The sequence below is a fragment of the Bubalus kerabau genome, chromosome 20 (genome assembly GCF_029407905.1).
Source record: "Bubalus kerabau isolate K-KA32 ecotype Philippines breed swamp buffalo chromosome 20, PCC_UOA_SB_1v2, whole genome shotgun sequence".
NCBI classification, from domain to species: Eukaryota; Metazoa; Chordata; class Mammalia; order Artiodactyla; family Bovidae; genus Bubalus; species Bubalus kerabau.
The window spans coordinates 62,810,001-62,830,000 of record NC_073643.1 but is presented as its reverse complement, the minus strand read 5'-3'; the positions used below and the strand labels follow the sequence as shown (position 1 = coordinate 62,830,000).

At 59.6% G+C, this 20,000-nt stretch overlaps 1 long non-coding RNA gene across 1 annotated transcript in view; it reads left to right on the top strand.

The window, feature by feature from the left end:
* The first annotated feature begins 6,717 nt into the window (after positions 1-6,717).
* The window catches only part of LOC129634968 (uncharacterized), a 14,005-nt gene continuing 722 nt past the window's right edge, over positions 6,718-20,000 (top strand). Inside the window, exon 1 of the long non-coding RNA XR_008706033.1 lies at positions 6,718-13,862. This is a non-coding gene — a long non-coding RNA (uncharacterized LOC129634968). The remainder of the gene's footprint in view (positions 13,863-20,000) is intronic.

Genomic DNA, 20,000 nt, shown 5'->3' with positions numbered 1-20,000 from the left:
CGCCTCTCCTACCGCCTCGACCCCTCCTCCCGACGAGAGCCACTCACGGGACACGCACACACACCACCGCGGCGGGGACCCGAGGAGGACACCGGGGTTAAGGGAAACGACACCGCCGCTCGGCCTCAGGCACCTGAGGGACGACCTGGAGCGCTCCAGGGGCACCACCGAGGGACGCTCGCGCACCCGCGCGGGGAGGGGGGCGCGCAGCGCAGCAGCGGCAGAGCCCTCCCCACCGCGGGGAGAGCCGCTCGCAGAGCACACGCCGGGAAGGCGAAGCGAGAGCATCTGCTGTGTCAACAGACCCACGGCCCCCACTGACGCCCCGAGGCGGGGGACAGGAGACCGAAGGTCAGGGCCAGAGACCGCAACCCAACTCCTGCCTTCCTCACCCTCCACGACGGGCAGGGGGGAAAGACAGGCGAGGGGCCCCGTGAGCAGACCGAGAAGAGCGGACGCGTTCACCAGGAACGCCCGTCCCTCGTCTGGCACGGCTTAGGCCCGGCCCGGGAGAGCACGACCACACCACATCGATCGGTTGAGCCAAGGTGGAGCAGGGGGGGAGGCGCGGCGAGGACAGTCACCAGAGGGGCCCGCTTTAAGCCCCACCGGCAACCTCCGCCCCCCCACCTCGCCTCAGGCGAGAGCGGCCCACGACCCCAGGAAGAGAACGCCTGACACGTGGCACGGAGCCCATAGGGCGGGGGCCGCATCTCAGCCTTCACCGGGTGCCCGCAGCGGGGAGCGCACAGGGTAGAAGACCCACAGCGCCTCGCCCCGCCACCCTCGGGTCGCCCAGAGACCGGAGGTGGCACCACGGGTCGGGTCAGCTAGACACCACCACCACCACCGCACGGGAGCCGGCGCACAGGCCCAGGCGGGCGGCTCCAGCGGCAAGGGCCGAACCGGGCACCAGCTGGCGGCCCGAAGGCTCAGAGCCCCGCGTGCATCTAGAGACCCAAAGTCCTCGGCGGCAGACACCGAAGGAGACCGTGTCAGCACTTACCTGGTGGTAAAAAAGGCCCATTAAGGGTGACGAAATGACAGCAGCCGACAGCGGGGCCCATCCACGACTCGCATGGAGGAACCCCGGAACCTTGGCCCGGCCACCTGTCCCCAGCGCTACCCCATAAACACCAGGCCCGGAGCTCTCTGCGTGGGGGGGGGGGGGGGGGGGGGGGGGCGGGTTCATCTGGTCGACCGGGGGGAGGGGAGCAGGGGGACGGGGCGTGTGGTGGCCCAAGTGGGGCCGCGGACACCCACCAAGGGAGAGGGAGCTGGCCCGGGGTGCCCTCCCCACTTCGCCCAAACCGGTAGGGGTACCGGTCCGTCGGAGTCTCCGAAAGGGGATTTGGCTTCAATGGGCATCAAGAAACAAGAAGAACGAACCGTCAGCGAGGCGCCTCCAACGAGACGAGCGGGCCCCGACCAGGGACCGCGCCCGGGGCCCAGACCGTCCTAGATGGGGCACCCAGGACGGCCCGAGCCGGTCCCCACCTCCTGACCGGGATTCAGGGAGTTGGGGAGGGGTGAGACAAAGTCACGTCCGACGACCGAGACCCACGAGGGCACGCTGAAGGGTCGAGCGCGCCCTCCCCGGCCACCCGCGGAAGCAGGGTCCGGTCCATCCCCGTCTCCGAACCCATCGAGACTTTGAAAAAGTAACAGCATGTGTGCCGGGAGACGCCTCGGCCACCGGACCCCACGGGGTGGGGTTGGGGGGGGGGGGGGGGGGGACCGCACACGCGCCCGCCTCTCCCCGTCAACCCTCACGACTCCGGCGGGCGGGTCCCCACCTCCGGAGTGCGACGCGGAAAGCACCTCGTTCAGAAAGCACCCGAGGGCCCGGACCCAGGTGCGCCCTCCGGCGACCTCCAAGCCACAGTCCGGGCCGGTCCCCACCTCCGGAGCGGGGCCGAGGGCGAAGCAAACGCTCCTGAGGGCGGCCCAGGAGGAGTCCGGACCGCCGAGCCCGAGTCCAGGCGCTCCGGGCAGGGAAGACCCTCTCCCTGCCCACCGCGGCGGCCCGTCCCTGGGAGGGTCCGGCCGGTCCGTCTCCGCGGCCACAGGGGCACGGGGAGATGCTGGTCGACCCGGTCCGGCCACCCCAGAGCCCGGCCCCGGAGCGCCGCGACGATCACCCTCCTCAGAAACCTAGAGAACCAATCTCCGGCGACAGCAGGACGTCCCTAGGCCTCGGCGCCACCGGGACTGTCGCCGCCAGCGTAGCCGGTGACTGAGAGCTCTGCCTCGGGCCCGGCTGCTGAGTCACAACCCTCCTGAAGGGCTCGCCGAAGCTCCGGAGGACGAGGGACAATATACAAGCGGCCGCCAGGTGGCTCCCGACAACCGGCTCGAACGTCCCGAGGACGGGTCGCTGTCGCCGGCCGCCGGGGACGCCACAGCGCCGGCCGCCCAAACGCCCGAGCTCGGCCCGGAGCCTCCGCCGCCGAGCGACGCGACGCGACGCGACGCGACCCCGGCCGCAGAGGAAGGGAGAGGAGCCGGGAGATCTCTCCCCTGGAGGCTGCCACGAAAGAGACGCGATCCCCCACGCGATTCCAGGGTGGTGGGGGGACATGCCACGGAGACGCAGGCGGGCGGCGGGGGCTCGGGGCGGGGTGGGCGGAGAGAGGGGCACCAGTGACATCCCAGGAACCCCCGGCCCCCCGGGCCCCCGAAAGAGGGGCGCGGGAGGGAGGGAGGGAGGGACCGGCAAAACGAAACCAGGCAAGCGCTGCTGAGAGAACAAAGCAGGACTTTCGAAAGCAGACACAGACACAGACACACAGACACAGACACGGACACGCAAGCCTAGGAGCAAGAAAGGAAAAGAAGGAGACACTCGGACCCCCCAAGAAGAGAAAACAAAACTCAACCTGGGTAGAGGCACCGTGACAAAGTCCAAAGACAGCACACACAAGCATGCGCGGGTGGGTGGGGAAAGTGCACTTGAGGTCAGGAGACCATGGATTTCAAACTCACTGGCCACAAACACCGGAAAGGCGGACGGCCCGGGAGGTCTGGTGGGGGGGGGGGGGGGGGGGGTGCGGCGGTGGCAGGGCTGCGGGGGGTGGCGGGAGGGGTGGGGGCTCGGGGGGGTGGGGGGTGGTGTTGAGGGGCGTGCTGGTGAGGAGGACCGGGTCCATAGGGATCCACTAAATAAACCCCGGGTCCCATGACAACAGCCAACTCAATGAATAAATACCTTTTTGACGTAGCTCAGGAACGAAATGAAACAAAACCACCAGGCAGGAAAGTCAAGTCGTAGAACTGTCCTGGCAGCTTAAAAGTCAGAGAGAGAGAGGGAGAGGGAGAGAGGGAGAGGGAGAGAGGGAGAGGGAGACAGGGAGAGGGAGACAGGGAGAGGGAGAGGGAGAGGGACAGAGAATGCATACACATGTGCATATACGCGTGTACATATGTATATGCACGCGTATTCGCGTCTATATATACGTGCACGCATGCGTATACACACACACGTACGAAGGGCATGCTCACGTACACGCACGTGTCTGTGTGCGCACGTGTATGCCTAGGCATTTCTAGTGTGCGTGTATGCTTGCGTGTATATACGCATACAGAGGCCTCTATACACCTACGTACACGGATAGACACAGGCGTGAATACACGTGCTCACATGTGCAGAGACGTCGGGATACATAGGCACACACATACAAATACATGCGGACGTGTCAACGCATATAGATGCACACGTGTGTATACGTGTGATGTCTGCGCACAGGTGTGGATGCACGTCTATGCGTACCCATACGTGCATGCTTGCATAGACACACATATCTGCGTGTGTATGTGCACACGTGTATGTACACATGTATGCATACGTACGGACGCATACGTAGACGTCTACATAGAGCATATGTACATCCACACAGACGTACGCGTGTCTATGTGCCTACATACGCACGTGTGTGTATGTGTCTGTACATATATATATATATATGTACACACACACACGTAGACGTGCACCCATGTACGTATGTACAGGTGCCCGCGTGCATCCAGAGTGCCTATACACAGGTTGATGTGCATAGATGCGCACACATGTATACACGTACGCAAACGCGCGTGTGTATACATACGTGGACATATGCATCAGTGTACGTGTGCATCTATAGCCATGTGTCTGCGTGGATGTCTACGTGCGCGCGTGTGTGTTTATCTATAGGTGTATATACGTACATATATATACTCACAGACACACACGTACATACCCGGACGGAAACACACATCCGCGTGTGTGTGTGTGTGTCTGTCTGTCTGTCTGTCTGTCGTGTGCGCGCACACGCCCGTATATACGGGGAAAGCACAAGCATATCGCAAAAGGGGCTTTTCTGTCCAACACCGATCAAGGCGTCAGACACCTCAACCTCCAAAAGGGAAACAACCCCCGATGAGCGAAGTGGGCAGGAGGCCCGAACAGACCCCTTCCTTCCAAAGAAAGGTAGAACAGACAGACACCCAGAAGCACAAGGGAGAACACACATCCACGGCAGGGCTGGGCTGGGCTGGGCTGGGCTGGGCTGGGGCTGCTGGGGGTGGGGGCGGGCTCACGGAAGCACCCCCCCCCCCCCCCGGGGCGTTTCCCTGGACAATGATCCTTCTCATTCGGAGGGGAAAGGCCCGGGAGCCGGGAATCGCTCTCACGACAGCAAGTTCGAACCCTCAGAGGACAGTGGCTCCTGATGGATCGAACGCGTCTTTTCTGCAGCTGAGAAAACTGTGGGCGGACTCAGAGAGATCAGATCTCATCCCCTGGCGCCTCACAGACAGAGAAACCACATCCCTAGGGAAAAGAGTCCTGCGATGTACCCTCCCCCAAAGATTCCCCCATTCGACCCAACCCAGCAACTCCACAGGGTGCCCACGGAGGGAGGGGACAAAGAAGATACGGACGTGTGTATGTGAGGGATCGACCCCTATCCCTAGGTAGACATCCGTTCACACATCATGCTAGAACTCTGTCTGTGTGCCTACGCCTGGATCTATTCACGTGCGCGCGTGCACACGGGCATGCAGACACACACACACACACACACACACACACACACACACACACACACACACACACACAGGAATGGGACTCAACCACCAGAAGGGAATGAAATCTCACAGTCTGCAGGAACCTGGAGAGACCTTTAGAGGGTATTATGCTACATGAAATACCTCAGATCAGTCGTTTCCATGCAGAACCTACCAAACCATACACCGTGAACAGAACAGAACCAAACAGAAACAGGCTCAGAGATACTACAAAGGAACACACGGGGGTCGGGGGGGGTGGGGGTTGGCCAGAGGAGGGAGGGGCGGGGGTTGGGGGTGGGAGAGAATGAGTGAGTGCCACTGGTGAGGGAGACAGACGAAGCGGTGCAACCTTCCACTTATGAAATGCATGAGTCGCGGGCACGTCTTGACACCAAATGGCAAATGTCATTTGCCGTGACACCAAGTGGTGACGGACAGTCACTAACTAGATGTATCCTGGTGATCGCTGTGTCATGTGCTACACGAAAACCTCGTCTGTACAAGCTGAAAATTAAAGGGGGGGACGCCCCCCGCCCCCCGCCCCCCCCCCCAAAATAAAAGGAAAGGAAGAAGGAGGGAAGGAAGGAAAGAAGGAAGGAAGGAAAGAAGGCAAAAGAAAAGGTTGGCAGTCAGTTAGACGTCTATTTGAGAAGAGTGGGACTTGTGTGTGTGGGGGGAGGGGGGGGAGGGGGGGAGAAACTAGGGTGAGGAGGAGGAGAAAGAAAAGGACCCGATTGCCTTGAGGGGGAGGGGGAGATGAACGATCCCAAGAGTGGACAGGACGGTCAGGTGAGTGCCATAGGGAAAGGAAACGAAGCCAAGCAACCGAACACACTCCCCAAGGTGGCTTTGTTCAGTCCAAGATCAAGATGTGGACAGCACGGTGTCCTCCAGCACACAGCGATACACAGGCCTCACTCGGCAGGGGGAGTTCGGGATAACCCTGAACGCCGAAGCGGACAAAAGAAGCCGTCACGTTCATCCATGGCTGAAAAGTACCATGGTCCCACGACATTCCAAACTCCTCTCAAACCATTGGAAGACTCTCTCGCTCACTCGCCGTTCAAAATGTAGAGAACAGAAAAGGAGCGAAACGATGGTGGCTGGCTGGCTGGCTGGCTGGCTGGCTTTCCGTGAGAGTGTGATTAGGGAACACATGGACAGAAAAGCATCCGATTCACTTGTGTAAAGCATCTCTCTTGCCTTCTCGGGCCTGGTGTCTTTCCTCTGTCTGGATGATCCCCCTCCCCCCACCCCCCACCCCACTCCCAGCTTGAAGATCAGCCTCCAAAACGAAGCCCTTTGTGCTCTCCAGGTCCCGCCGCCACGATCTCTTTGGAGCGCCCTTCTGAAGGGGAACGTTTTCATCCACGTCATCGCCCTGAGACAGCTTCAGCCTGTCCCTCCCCTCCCCAACCCACCCCACCGCCACCCCCCGCCGCCCTCTCCCCCTCCTGCTCCTCTTCCCCCTCCTCTGAACTGTCGAGCTCCTCTCGCGCTGGCCTCTCACCCCACACGGGGTGGCAGTGTTGGCCTAGGTCTGCTCAGGTGTCTCCTAACAGCATCCAAGTGGACTTCCACTGTTTCTCGGCTGCGTCGTTCGGGGACCGTGTTTTTCCTGGCCTTGTCTGCGGGTGGGGGAGACCCGGACGGGCCGGGGCCAGGCGGGGTGGGGGAGCCTGCGTGTGGGGGGAAGGGTGGGGACAGAGAGGAGGAGGAGGAGGAGGAGGAGGAGGAAGAGGAGGAGGAGGAGGAGGAACAGGGACACAGCTCCCCAGCGCCAGTGTGTGCCTGAGGCCTGGAAAAGAGATCACGCACCAGGCTGGCTCCGAAAAGGGGAATCGGTCAGGAGACCGGGCACGTTTGTTCTTCGCAGAGTCCCTGCGGATCGAACAGGCAGTGGCAAGTTTGGGGCTTCCCGCACTTAGAACTGTTCACCCATCGTGGACACAGGCGTCGGGCACACCGGGGGTTAGGCTCTCGGTGCGATGTCCACAAGCCGTAGCCACTGAAACGTGTGCACCCTGGAGCCGCCGCCGCCGTGCAGAGGGAGATCTCATCCGGCTTCCACGGGTCCTTCCCGTGAGTAGGCCGGGATCTCAGGAAGCACAGACATCCAGAGCGTTGAGTGCACCTGACCGTCACGCTCTCAGAATCCAAGTGAACCAGAAGGGAGGGTCCCTCACGTGTGGGTTTGTCTTTCCATCGGAGGCATCCTCTCTTGGAGCCGATTAGGGTCCCGCGGGCCCCGTGGAGCAGAGAGGACAGAGAATGCCCTTCGGTCCCCTGCTCCTCCCACGCGCACGCGCGCGCGCACGCTCCCCAACGGTCCTAGGAACATCCTGCCCCAGAGGAGCGTGCCGGCCACGACCCACCTACACGGAGACGTCCGTGTCCGTCCGCGTCAGTCATCCTCGTCCAGAGTCCCCCGTCCGTCTGCCCTCGCCTTCACGCCTGGCACTGTCCGTTCTGTAGGTTCGTATCGAACCTGCCCGGAGCCCGGCGGCATCTTCCCGGATCAGGGATCGATCGAAAACACCCTGTCCCCTGCCTCCTCGGCAGGTGGATTCTTCACCACTGGACCACCAGGCAGGGAAGTCCCTTCACAGCCTTCTAAAATCATCTACCCCGAAACAGTCCACGTCGTCCTCCAAATCATGGCACCATCACGACTGAAATGAAGGAAAATATGTTCGTTCAAGAATGTCTTCACTCCTCAGTGCTTCTTGCTTTAGAACCACAAAGGCCTCTCTCTCTCTCTCTCTCTCTCTCTCTCTCTCTCTCTCTCTCTCTCTCTCTCTCTCTCACAGACACACACACACACACACACACACACACACACACACACACGAACAGAGGTGGGCTCATAGTCCAAAAGAAACCAACGTTTGTGTGTATCCATCCCACTTGTTGTGGCTGTCGTGCCGTCGCTCGTCCAAGACGCTGATCTACTATGGAATCCGATGTCGTCTTCTCTAGGACACGTCGAGAGGCAGCAAGCGTGCCGGTTTGTGAGAACCGAAGGTCAACCCGGCATGATGGAGGCCAGCCAGGTGTGGGCTCAGAGGCCCATCGAGATTCGAACTCCAGTTCACGGAGGGGAGCGGTGGGAACAGGAGCGTGGACTGCGAGTCCGATCCTCACCGTACCAAAAGGCGACATCATCCCCTTCCTCCCTCATCGGCGTCTGCACGGCTCCTCCTGGCCTCAGGGATCCCATTGAAAGGACGTACAGGTTGTGTCCTTTTCCCTGGCCCGACCGTTTCGAAACCCTCCAAGAAAAAGCGGTGACGTCAAGAGATCCGCCTCGAGTTCGGGACCGGGGCTTCCCCGGGGGCCCCGTGGCAAACCACCCCGTGCCCAGGCAGGAGACATGGGTTTCACCCCCGGTCCGGGAAGAGCCCACACGCTGCCCATATGCCTCGGTGATGGAGTCTGTGTTCTAGATCCTGGCCGCTGCGAGTGTCGAGCCCACACCCAGCAGCCACTGAAGCCCACGTGCCCCAGTGCCCCCGCGCCCCAAGAGGAACCACAGCCACGAGAAGCCCAGACGCACGACCGTAGAGCGGCCCCCTCTCTCCACAGAGAGAGAACAGCTTGCACGGCCATGAAGACCCAGCACGCCCCCACAGACATCAAAGACGGCCAATGATCATCCAGCGAGACGGCCTAAGATCGGACGCGATCGGCCAATACCTAGTCCTATCCCTCGGGAAGCTCCCTGAATCTTCTGTAGATACGCCTAAAGAAACCCCAGCTCTCCGTGCCGTCGGAAGCGCGGGAAGCTCTCCGTACAGTGCCGAGAGCACCGTGGAGACGTCACCCTCGGGCCCCGTGAGCCTGACTGTTCTCACGAAATCCCTCACAGTCCGGGCTCTGGAGATCGGCCCGCGCGGACCTGCAGACGACGCACGGCCATCCCTCTCGGCTCCCTGCGTGCTCACCGGCCCAGGTGTGCCGTGCCCCCAGCCTCTGCTCGCATCTCCTGGGCCTGTCTCCCCCATGCTGCTCCACGGACTTGGAATCATTCTCCCCTCTCGTCTGACACGTTTTCTCTTCTGTTCGACCATGTCTGGCTCCCCAGGCACCACTTCCCCTCGTTCTTCTCTTCTCATCCCACTCGTCTCGTGGAACTCATTCTATGCGTCTCCGCTCCGTTCCCTAAGGACTCTGTCATCACCCCACTCATCTGGGGATCGACCGGCACCTAGGCAACCCCGGCCCGTGACAACCGTGGTTCCGTGTCTATCGAACAACCTGCCGACCGCAGGGGGCGTGTGGACGCGAACGAGCCGTGGAAAGCTGGCACCGGGGAATCATCCCGCGGACACACCCTCTGGTTCCACGGTGCTCTCGGGAGCGTTTGGGTCGTCGTCGTCGTCGTCGTCGCCGTCGCCGTCTTCCCTAAGACGTATGCAGTCGCTTTGATTCCCACGGCGTCTATGGGCAAAGAACGGATCGTTCCCCGGATCTCCGGAGAAGGCAATGGCAACCCACTCCAGTCCCCTCGCCCGGAAACTCCCGTGGGCGGAGGAGCCCGGTAGGCCGCAGTCCATGGGGTCGGGAAGAGTCGAACACGACTGAGCGACTTCCCTTTCGCTCTTCCCTTCCAGGCATTGGAGAAGGCCGTGGCAACCCACTCCAGCGTTCTCGCCTGGAGAACCCCAGGGACAGGGGGGAGCCTGGCGGGCTGCCGTCTACGGGGTCGCACAGAGTCGGACGCGACGGAAGCGACTTAGCGGCAGCCGCAGCAGCAGCGACCGGATCACCTCAGAAGGACTTAGAAACGAGTCGTGGTTGAGAAATGATGGATCCTGCCAACAATCTCACTTCGGGGTATACATCGAAGGACATGAACACCTGAATCTCACCTAGAGAGAGGTCTGCACTCCCAGGTCCATCGCAGCATCATTCACAAGAGCCAAGATGGGGAACCCGCCGAAGTGTCCATCTAGGGAAGACTAGATCCAGAAGATCCACGATCCAGATGGAGATCCATGGATAGGTAGATCTAGGTGTCCCAGGTAGCCCCAGGAATGAACACGTTCTTACGTCGTGATAGCATGGATGTGACTTAGGGAGGGATGCCCAATGAATAAGTCAGGTAGAGAAAGAAACAGAGCGTCTCCTGTCACTTCCATGCCATGCAAGGCCATCTAAAGCAATGAAAACGATCATCACAGAGCGGCTGGGGGAGGGAGACATGGGAAGATGTCGATCGATGTAAGGGCGGGGGCGGCGGGAACTTCACGGATAAGGTACATATATACTGTCTACGTCACAAAGAGCACGGTGATTCTAAAGAACAGCCTTATCGGTATCGCCGTCTCATATGCGGAGAAGGCAACGTCACCCCACTCCAGTCCTCTTGCCCGGAAAATCCCGTGGACGGAGGAGCCCGGTGGGCCGCAGTCCACGGGGTCGCACAGAGTCGGACACGACCGAGCGACTGGCCTTCCCCTTTTCCCTTTCACGCCTCGGAGAAGGAAATGGGAACCCACCGCAGTGTTCCTGCCTGGAGAACCCCAGGGACGGGGGTGCCCGGCGGGCTACCGTCTACGGGGTCGCACAGATTCGGACACGATGGAAGCGACTGAGCAGTGGCGGCGGCGGCGGCGGCGGCGGCGGCGGCAGCAGCAGCAGCAGCAGCAGCAGCATTATCGTATTCGAAAGTTGCCATGACCGTGGACATGACCCATTCACTTCCCATACAACGGAAGAAGGACATGGCAACCCACTCCGGTATTCTTGCCTGGAAAATTCCATGGATGGAGGAGCCTGGTAGGCTACAGTCCGTGGGGCCGCAAAGAGTCTGAGCGACTTCACTTTCTTTCGCATACAGTCATGAGATGTATGGGTTGTGATCCAGCTATGAGCTACCGCTTGGGTGGTCATGAATGATTCTTTTGCAACAGACAGGTGCATCAAGTCACCATTCTGTACCCGTTAGAACGAAGGATGTTGTACGTCCTTCACGAAGAACATTCTATTTCAATACACCGGGACATGAAACACATAACATCACCTAGTTTTAGTATCTTTCAATGAAGAGTCTGTATTGGCTGCGCCAAAAGAAAAGAAAAGAAAAGAAAGCTTTATTTGGGGTGGGGGTGGGGGTGGGGGGTGACTTAGAGATTGCCATGCAGGGACACAGATTTCCATAAAACCCAGGGCATGTTCCCCAGGAAAGAGTCAGGGGCCTAGAAAGCTGAGCCTCGTGAGGTTGTCAAGCCAGCTGAGAGCACTTAGGATTTGCTGTCATGCAAAGAAGGACAGGTTTCTTCTTCCAGGGTAGAGGGTCGCAAGGTATTTAGGGAAAGGGGAGGGTAGGAGAGGTCTCTTGCATTTCGGGAACGCTGTTTCCTTCGAGGATGTGGAGGCCTCTGGGACCCAGGAAGTGCTCCAAGGGTACATTCCGTCCAGACGGAGACACACGGACCTCTTCCTCCATGGCCTCCCCTCTCTATTTGGGGGAGCTCTCTCGGCCATGCTGAGTCCACTTGGATGTGTCTTTCCCATGTCATACCCTCTGGCATTCAAAGATCTCCTTCCATCGTTTTATAAAGAGACCCGGCGTATGTATCTTTTTAGAGACGATGAGCGTCAGACGCGATCACTCTCCGTGGCGTGGTTTCGGGCACGACACCCCATACATTCCACGTCTCTCCTGGCCATCGAGAAAGGCTGCGTACGGCACAGGATGCCACGGGACCGGGGAGGTCCTCGGGTTCCGCCCGCCCTCGACTTGGCTGCGGTCTCCGGTTTGGTTCTGTTCCGCGTGTGCTTTCTGACCCACGTGATCGCTCCGGATAGGGCACCCCATCCAAGCTCACACCCATCGAGTCTGTGTGACTCCTAGTCACGCATCAGGTGGGGATATCGACGCCCTCCACGTGGATCCATAACCATCGCCGTCCTGTGTTCAGGAGGATCCTTTCGTGGGTCCCGGGGGCGCTACGTGCTGTCCGTAGGAACTATGGAAGGAGGCTCGTGACATGGTGCAGGAGACAGGGATCAAGGCCATCCCCATGGAAAAGAAACGCCAAAAAGCAACATGGCTGTCTGGGAAGGCCTTCCACATAGCCGTGAGACGCAGAGAAGCGAAAAGCAAAGGAGAAAAGAAAAGATATAACCATCTGAATGCAGAGTCCCAAAGACTCGCAAGAAGAGAGACGAAAGCCTTCTTCAGCGATCCGTGCCCAGACAGAGAGGACAACAACAGAACGGGAAAGACTAGGGAATCTCTTCCAGAACGTCAGCGATACCAAAGGAACGTGTCATGCCAAGATGGGCTCGATCAAGGACAGACATGGTATGGACCTAACAGAAGCAGAAGATGTGGAGAAGAGACGGCAAGAATACACAGAAGCACCGTACAAAAAAGATCTTCACGACCCAGATCATCACGATGGTGTGATCACGGACCTAGAGCCAGACCTCCTGGAATGTGAACTCAAGTGGGCCTTCGAAAGCATCACTACGAACAAAGCTAGTGGAGGCGATGGAATTCCAGGGGAGCTCGTCCAAATCCTGAAAGATGATGCCGTGACAGTGCTGCACTCACTATGCCAGCACATTTGGAAACCTCCGCCGTGGCCACAGGACTGGAAGAGGTCCGTGTTCATTCCAATCCCAAAGAGAGGCCACGCCAAAGCATGCTCAACCGACCGCACACTCGCACGCCTCTCACACGCTAGTAGAGTCGTGCTCAAAATTCCCCAAGCCAGGCTTCCGCAATATGTGAACCGTGAGCTTCCTGATGCTCAAGCTGGTTTGAGAAAAGGCAGAGGAACCAGAGAGCAAATGGCCAACGTCCGCTGGGTCATGGGAAAAGCAAGAGAGTTCCAGAAAAGCGTCTATTGCTGCTTCGTGGACTATGCCCAAGCCTTTGCCTGCGTGGATCACGGTAAACTGTGGACAATTCTGAGAGAGATGGGCATACCAGACCCCCTGACCTGCCTCTCGAGGTTAGAACTGGACACGGAGCCACAGACGCGTTCCAAATAGGAAAAGGAGTTCGTCACGGCTGTATCTCGCCACCCTGTGTATTTACCTTATACGCAGAGTCCATCATGAGAAACGCTGGGCCGGGAGACACCCAAGCTGGAATCAAGATTGCCGGGAGAAATATCAATCCCCTCAGAGAGGCAGAGGACACCACCCTTAGGGCAGAAAGTGAAGAGGAACTCAAGAGCCTCTTGAGGACAGTGAAAGAGGAGCGTGAACACGTTGGCTTGAAGCTCAACATTCAGAAAACGAAGATCGGGGCATCCGGTCCCATCCCTTCACGGGAAACAGACGGGGAAACAGTGGACACGGCGTCAGGCTTTATGGGTCTGGGCTCCAAAATCACTGCAGACGGTGACTGCGGCCACGACCTTAAAAGACGCTTCCTCCTTGGAAGGAAAGTCATGCCCAACCTAGATAGCCTATTCAGAAGCAGAGACATGACTTTGCCAACAAAGGTCCGTCCAGTCAAGGCTATGGTTTTTCCTGTGGTCAGGTATGGATGTGAGAGTTGGACTGTGAGGAAGGCCGAGCGCCGAAGAATGGATGCTTTTGAACCGTGGTGTTGGAGAAGACTCTTGAGAGTCCCTTGGACTGCCAGGAGAGCCAACCAGTCCATTCTGAAGGAGATCAACCCAGGGATTTCTTTGGAAGGCATGACGCTAAAGCGGAAACTCCAGTCCTTTGGCCACCTCATGCGAAGAGTCGACTCGTTGGAAAAGACTCTGATGCTGGGAGGGATTGGGGGCAAGAGGAGAAGGGGACGACAGAGGAGGAGATGGCTGGATGGCATCACGAACTCGATGGACGTGAGTCTCAGTGAACTCCGGGAGTTGGTGATGGACAGGGAGGCCTGGCGTGCTGCGCCTCACGGGGTCGCAAAGAGTCGGACACGACTGAGCGACTGATCTGCTCTGATCCGATCTGATGTGCGGTCCGTGATCTCACGTGCCTTTCGGGCATGGGTGATGGAGACGGACCCCAAGCGGCAGGGCGGCCATCTGGCATCTCGGCCTAGAGCGGTTTCCCAAGTGACATCTCAGAACCGGGGCTGAGACAGCCATCCCTCCCCGGGCCCCCCTCGGTGGCCGGGGTGGGGGTGGGGGTGGGGGAGTGTGAGGTTAGGGAGACGGGAGTGGGGGACTGGGCTAGGGGTCGGGGGCGCGTGAGGCGAGGGGACCGTCCCGGTCCCCCTGAGAAGTGAAGGCAGGTTCCGTCCGTCCCCCTGAGAACTCCCTGCCTTCAGGCGTGTGAGAGGAGCAGGTTTCTCTCCAATCCACGGCCACGCATCATTTTCCGCCCCGTTCAAACACACAGACAAACACGTGTGTGTTTCTCTCGGCTTGTTTTCTGGCCGAGGCCAAAGACCTCTTCAAGCGTGTCCAAAGGATCTGACAGGATGGGAGGGTGCAGGTCAATCCATGTGTCAAGAGATCCAGAGAACCTGTCACAACTGTGACTCGGGCCTTTTTCAGAAACGGGCCCATCTGGAGGATTCCCTGGACAGGAGTCACCCCAGAAGTTTCCTTGAAGGGATCGAGTTGCAGGAGTCGGGGACGTGGCCCCGCCGCCGCCGCCGCCTCCAAAGGGCCTCCTCAGCCCGGCAGGCCGGCAGGCCCTGCAGGCAGGGGCTATTGTCTGTGGGCCCCACCCCCACCTTCCCCCACCCTCCCCCTGCAGGGCCTCGTCGGATAGCTTCATTCAAATGCAGAAAGCTTTCCAGTCAAGTCAGAGCCTCTGACTTCGCCTCGAGCTTCTCTCTATTGAATGGTGATCCGCCCCACCCAGCCATTCCACGTCTCCACCTTGAGACGGCCCCTTCGGCCCCGCGCGGAGGAAGGGGGCTGGGGGATGGGGAGGGAGGCCGAGGGACAGACTCGCCTACGTGTCAGGCCAAAGGAGTCTCCTCCTTTGTGTAACCCAGGAAACCCGGGTCATGCATGTGAGGATCACGGACGGACGTGCGTCGAAGCAGCCACCGTCCCTTGACATCTTCCCTTCCGCGGGAGGAGGTTTTCCTTCCTGCCTGCCTTCAGAGAGACAGAAAAGGAGGGAGGGGCAGAGCGTCCCTCTGGCGCTGGCCGGCTCTTAAGTCACTTGACTCCAAAACACTCCACAGGGCACGGAGGTTCACGTGCAGTGGGGTGGGGTGGGGTGGGGTGGGGTGGGGACGGCGGCCTACTCCGGACCCCACCAGTTTTCCCTCCTCTTGACCCTTGCCCGGAACCCATGAAAAGCTGAGCTGGTGACTGTGTGTGAGTGCATGCATGTACGTGTGTACGTGAGAGACGGCGCGTGTGCGTGTGCGTGTGCATGGACGTGAGAGAAAAAGAAAGGAAAGAAAAAAAAAAAAAAAAAGGAAAGAAAGGGAAAGGAAAAAAAAAAAAAAAATCCAGAAGGCAGGAAGGAGGGAAGGGCGAAATAGGTTAGTTCGTAGGGGCCTCCGTGTCACAGCAAGAGTTTCTGAGCACAGATCCTCCATTCAGGGAAACAGTGATCGTATCTCCTCTCAGGAGGCCGTGATGTCGATGGACGGGTGCGGGAAAGCAGGCCTGGGGTGCAAGCCATCAGGTATTCCGCCGCCCCCCCCCCGAGGCACTTGTAAGGAAACCAAGGAAACACACAGGTTCATCCCTGGAGCGGATTCGAGAAACCAGTCGGCAGAGGGAGAGGCAGTCTAGGAGGTTGATTTCTAGACGTCGGGGTCGGGCCCTGGAGCGGGTTGCCATGTCCTTCTCCAGGAGGCCTTCCTGGCCCGGGGATGGAACCCGGGTCTCCTGCATCGCAGGCAGACTCTTGACCGTGTGAGCCACCAGGGAGGCTCCGTCAGAAACGTTCACCAAGTCCTCTAGCTTCCATCCGCAGGGCTTCAGGCACAGGGCCTTTTGAGTTCTCCGTCAGAAGGACAAGAGAACATGGGACGTGGTGGTGCCCCCCCCCCCCCCCCCCCCCCCGAGAGAGGGTTGTTGTCCCCAGATAGCGGAGGCAGCTCGGAACACTTCAGGCTCCAGTCCCCGTCTCGGGTGAAGAACCACACGCAAAGGAACACACACACACACACACACACACACACACACACACACACACACACGTATAGGACACGACTCTCCTATCCAGAAGTGTGTACCCCCGTTTCACGGAAATATCCTCTGGGCCCCTAAGGAACGTGTGGCAATCACTCTCGCCAAGGAGATAAGAATCCTCCACGGAGAGTTTCTGAAGTCTGGAAGGACCGGGTCGAGAGAAAAAGAGAAACGATTCCCTTCTGTTGACAGGGGTGCTGTATGAAGTGACCAAGGGGATGTCCATCTTTCCAAATTCCCATTTTAAACCTCGTGTCCTTTTCGGTCCTTTGTTTTCTCTTTGTATCTGGAAAACAACAGATGGGACGGTAGGTCCTTTCATGATTTTCTTTCTTTCTTTTTCCTGCCTGCGTGCCTGTCCGCCCGCCCGTCCCTCCGTCTGTCTTTTCTCTGTCTCTCTCGCTTTCCACTCAGGTTAGGGAATTAAAAAAAAAAAAAAAAAAGAGGAATCTGTAGGAATCTGTATTTCTGCAGGTCAGGAAGCAACAGTTAGAACTAGACATGGAACCCAACAGGCTGGTTCCAAATAAGGGAAAGGAGTCCATCAAGGCTGTCCATCGTCACCCTGCTTATTGAACGTACACGCTGAGTACACATCATGAGAAGCGCTGGGCTGGATGAAGCACAAGCTGGAATCCAGATGGCCGGGAGACATATCAATCCCCTCAGATATGCACACGACAGCACCCTCACGGCAGAAATGAAGTCTAGGGTGGGTTTCCAAAGCCGTGTTCGTTTCAGGTGTTCAGAGTCTTTTCCCTTAGAGGTTCATGCAACGTCATACGTCTATTTTCCCGTGCTGGCATAGTATAGAGTAGGTGCTTGTGGATTCTTTGGATGTACAGTTTATGTGTCCATGTTCAACCAGCCCTCCTAAGTGGACCGTCCTGCCCTTCCTCCCCCGCCCCCACCCCCCATCGCCCCATCCTCTTTTCCTCAAGACGTCAGGCATCCACTTCAGCATCCTGTTCCTCCGTTCATCCAACCCCATGGAAGAAGTCATTTCTCCAGTTTCTCCGTCGGTTCTCTACACCTCGCCTGATGGTGGCAGGTGACTGGAAGACTGAGAGTTCTGAAGACTTTTGCAAGAGCTTTGGGTGAAGGCTCCTCGGATGTGCTCGGTGAAGTGGGTGGTGTGTCCATCAGTAGAGACCGTGGAAGGTATGCCCCACGTGGCACAAACACCGTTGCTTTGAGTTGTGGTCGGTTTGCCTGTCTGCACCGAGAGACGGAAGGGAGGCTTCCACCTTCCACAGAGAAAGCTATCCCTAGCGTACCAAGGATGTTTGACAACCCCCCGCCCCCACCCCCCGCCACCCCAGGTTACAGGCGCGAGAGGTCAGACTGTAGCAATCATCATGTCCAGGGTGTATTCACAACAGGCAGACTCATCTTAAAGGCACCCTGTCCTGTGAAGGTGGAGGGAGGGGAGCGAGAAGCAGAGGGACGATGACAGAGGAAGGAAGGAAGGAGAAAGAGAGGGGACAGGAACACACGCAGTGGGGCGAGGTGGGGGAGGGGGAGGCGGTGTGTGGCGTGTCTGTGACATGCCCAGGTGGTGTTGCGTGGGTGGAGTGTGCAGCCCAGTGTGTGGGTGGGTGGTTGGGTGGGGGGGGGGGGGGGGGCGGGCAGGTGTGTGGTGTGGGTGTGCTGTGTATAGGTGCCACCGGGGGCCGTGTGGGCGGCACGGGTGTGCGCGTGTGGCGTGCGCCTGTGGGTGCGGGAGGGGGGGCGGGGGAAGAGAGAGAGGCCGAGAGACACAGGCAGGCAAAGGACAACACAGTGTGTGTGTGTGTGTGTGTGGGGGGGGGGGGGTTGTGTGGTGTGGGGGGCGGGGCGAGATGTGAGTGTGTGTGTGGGCATGCATATGTGGTGTGTGGGGAGAGACAGAGGCCGAGAGACCCAGCCAGGCAAAGGACAACAGTGTGTGTGTGTGGGGGGGGGGTGGGGGGGGTGGGGGGGGGCGGGGCGGGGCGGGATGTGAGTGTGTGTGTGTGGGCAGAGACAGAGGCAGAGCGTCACACGTCACAGCCAGGCAAAGGACAACGCTGTGTGTGTGTTGGGGGGGGGGGGAGGGGCGGGGGGGGGAGGGGCGGGGCGGGACGGGATGTGAGTGTGTGTGTGGGGGGGCTTGCATGTGTGGTGTGTGGGCATAGACAGAGGCAGAGCGTCACAGCCAGGCAAAGGAGAACGCTGTGTGTGTGTGTGTGTGTGTGTGTCTCTGTGTGTGTGTCTGTGTGTGTCTCTGTGTGTGTGTCTGTGTGTGTGTGTTGGGGGGGAGGGTGTGTGTGTGTGTGTGTGTTGTGTGGCCGCTGTGAAGGGCCGGGCGCGCCTGTGTGTGTGTGTGGGGGGGGGGGGCGGGGCGGGGCGGGACGTGAGTGTGTGTGGGTGGGCTTGCATGTGTGGCGTGTGGGCAGAGACAGAGGCAGAGGGTCACAGCCAGGCAAAGGACAACGCAGTGTGTGTGTGTCGGGGGTGTGTGTGTGTTTGTGGGGGCGAGGCGGTGTGTGGTGTTCTCTGTGGCATGTGGGGCCGTGTGAGAGTGTGTTGCGGGGGGGGGGGGGGAAGGGTGGGTAGGTGTGTGGTGTATTGGTGCCACGAGGGGGCGTGTGCGCCACATGGGTGTGTGCGTGGCGGCAGAGACAGAGGCCGGGAGACCCAGCCAGGCAAAGGACAACGCAGTGTGTGTGTGTCCGGGTGTGTGTGTGTGTGTGTGTGTGTGTGGAGGGCCGTGTGTGTGTGTGTGGGGGGGGGTATGCATGTGGTGTGTGGGCAGAGACACAGGCATCGTATCACACAGCCAGGCAAAGGACAGCACTGTGTGTGCGCCCGCGCGTGTGTGTATGTGTGCGTGCACACGCGTATGTGCGTGGCGTGGGCCGGGTGTCTGTGTGTTGGGGGGGGGGGGGGCGTGAGGCGGTGTGTGGCGTGTCTGTGACATGCCCAGGTGGTGTTGCGTGGTTGGAGTGTGCAGCCCTGGCGTGCGCCTGTGGGTGCGGGAGGGGGGGCGGGGGAAGAGACAGAGGCCGAGAGACACAGGCAGGCCAAGGACAACACAGTGTGTGTGTGTATGTGGGGGTGGGGGGTGGGGGGTGGTGTGGGGGTCGGGGCGGGGCGGGATGCGAGTGTGTGTGTGTGGGCTTGCATGTGTGGCGTGTGGGCAGAGACAGAGGCAGAGCGTCACAGCCAGGCAAAGGACAACGCTCTGTGTGTGTGCATGTGCGTGCGTGCACACGTTGTAGGGGTGTGCGTGTGGGGGCTGGGTGTTCATGGGCTGTTTGTGGGGGGGGGGGGGATAGGGTGAGGATGCGTGTGTGCACGCCGTGTGGGGCCGGGGGTGTGTGTGTGCGCGTGCCGGGTGTGTGCCTGGGGATGGTGCAGGCAGAGAGAGACGCAGCCAGGCGCAAAGGACGACGCAGTGTGTGTGTGTGTGTGTGTGTGTGTGTGTGGTATGCACACGGGGCGTGTGGTGTGCGGGCGGGCAGAGACAGAGAGACGCAGCCAGGCAAAGGATAACGTGCATGGATGGATATCCCCCATCATTTTGCTTGTGTTTTCTGACGGCATTCATCACCTCCCCGACCAAGACCACTCCCGTGACATGTGACTCTGCCACCAGCAGCCCGCACTTGGTCTTTGGGCAGGCAGACGCGGGCGTGTGGCGAGTTGGCGGCAGGGGGCGAGGGGCGAGGGGCGAGGGGCGAGGGGCGAGGGGCGAGGGGCGAGGGGCGAGGGGCGAGACTTGCTGTCCCCAGGCCAGCTTTGATCCTCGCGCTCTGCCCCTGAACCTGACTGGAGCAAGTGGATCCGCGTGATCTGTCGTGGCTTTGTCGTTTGAAGTCCTGGGCAGGAGACGGAAGAGTC